The sequence below is a fragment of the Oratosquilla oratoria genome, chromosome 12 (genome assembly GCF_046742065.1).
Source record: "Oratosquilla oratoria isolate Oo_2021 chromosome 12, ASM4674206v1, whole genome shotgun sequence".
Classification (NCBI taxonomy): Eukaryota; Metazoa; Arthropoda; class Malacostraca; order Stomatopoda; family Squillidae; genus Oratosquilla; species Oratosquilla oratoria.
Window position 1 is genome coordinate 54,382,934 of NC_134788.1, and position 2,231 is coordinate 54,385,164.

The window sequence follows — 2,231 nt, forward strand, 5'->3', positions numbered from 1 at the left end:
AAAAATGTAACTTCTCTTTGATCAAATTATATGAGAATCACACATTTTAAAGAAAATAGTCTAAAATAAATTTAACCATATGCTAATTTGTTACGGTATTCGTAGCTGTGGTCGGTCATTTTGCAGAGGCTAAAACATAACTTCTCTTTGATCAAATTACATGGAAATCACACATTTAAAAGAAAATACTTCAAATAATTGAACTATATGCAATCTATTACACTAATAATACAATAGTAAAAAACTTAACAGAGTGAAGTTTGATCCATACCACCAGTGATCATAGATGGCGGGCTGGATGAATCGTAACTGTGATCCGTAATTTTGCAGAGGATAAAAACGTAACTTCTCTTTGATAAAATTACATGAAAATCACACATTTTAAAGAAAATAGGTCAAATAATGCAACCATATGCTTATTTTTTTATATCAAATCGTGCATTTCAGCAAAAACTGTCCTTGTTCGGGTTTGGTCGGTTATTAGTGAGCCGGACGGTATTTGTAGTTGTGGTCGGTAATTTTGAAGAGGATAAAAACGTAACTTCTCTTTGATCAAATTACATGGAAATCACAGACTTTTAAGAAAATAGGTCAAATAATACAACCATATGGTATTTTATTTATATAAAATCGTGCATTTCAGCAAAAACCGTTCTTGTTCGGGTTTGGTCGGCTATTAGCGAGTCGGACGGTATTCGTAGCTGTGGTAGGTAATTTTGCAGAGGATAAAAACGTAACTTCTCTTTGATCAAATTACATGAAAATTACACATTTTAAAGAAAATAGGTTAGATAATGCAACCATATGCTAAATATTTATATGAAATTGTACATTTGAGTAAAAACAGTCATTGTTTGGGTTTGGTCGGCGATTTGTGAGTCGGACGGTATTCGTAGCTGTGGTAGGTAATTTTGCAGAGGATAAAAACGTAACTTCTCTTTGATCAAATTACATGAAAATTACACATTTTAAAGAAAATAGGTTAGATAATGCAACCATATGCTAAATATTTATATGAAATTGTACATTTGAGTAAAAATAGTCAATGTTTGGGTTTGGTCGGCGATTATACCCTATGCACTGAGATCTGGCCGTTAGGGCGGAGCACTGGGAGTTCCCCTGTGGTGCCACATATAATTATTTTATAATTTTGTTTTATTATATAATTCTATTTTATAATTTTATAATGTTGCCTCATACGATTATATTATAATTTTTTGTCACACACCACCACTGAGATAAAAATCAAAGCAATGTTTTCTATACAAAGGTTTCGTTTCTTTAAGTGAAGATATGGCATATGTGCATGCGAGAGCGACGTTGCCACTACATCTAATCTCTGGCCCCGCCCCCCTCACGTTGCATTCAGAAAACATTGCATCCACACGCACGTTCTCGCCATGGATGCCCATATGTGGCAACACCGGGAAATCTCCTAGCCACGCCTTATCGGTCATTTCTCCTTGCGTTGACTATAGTGAGACCGCACGTTTTGGCCTGATTTCCTGGGACACAATAGGCCCGATTTAATACCCTTCAAAATGCAATATCTCGGGAATTAGGACAGCTAGATGGATGATTCAAATTGCACTATACTCATAGCGACTTTCTGCATCCCACGAGAACTACTTCAGCTCAAATATCAGGAATTCCATTTTCATGTTGACCTAGCTAGTACTGCCAAAATGGTCGGCAGAATGGCCTATTGATTGTTTACATTCCCGCATGTTAGGTATGCAACAAACAGATACAAAACCGCAGGTTAGGTAAAACAAATTACGAAGTTACTATATTCTTGGCAACTTCATTTTAATGCGAACCTTGCGGGTTACAGGAGTTAACCTATATTTATGATAGTGTTTTAGGTTTCAGGACGTCTGGTATGGTCAACTGGAATGTTCCAGAAATAGCGTCGTTCTTCATAACCTAACCAAAATATTTTTGTTGTCTTTGTGATTCCAAAGTATGATTGCTAAGGACGCAAACAAAAATAAATTATTGTGCTTCATTTTAAGTGACTGATTTTACTGAATAACCATAACTTAACAAGCTACTCCCACTATGCTCCTTGTTTTAGTAGTTGATACAACCGGAGGAGGTGGGGTGAGTCTAACCTAACTTAGGTATAGGTAAGGATGAGTAAGGTTCGGGTAAAAAAAAAAAAAAAAAAAAAAAAAAAAAATATATATATATATATATATATATGTATATATATATATATATATATATAT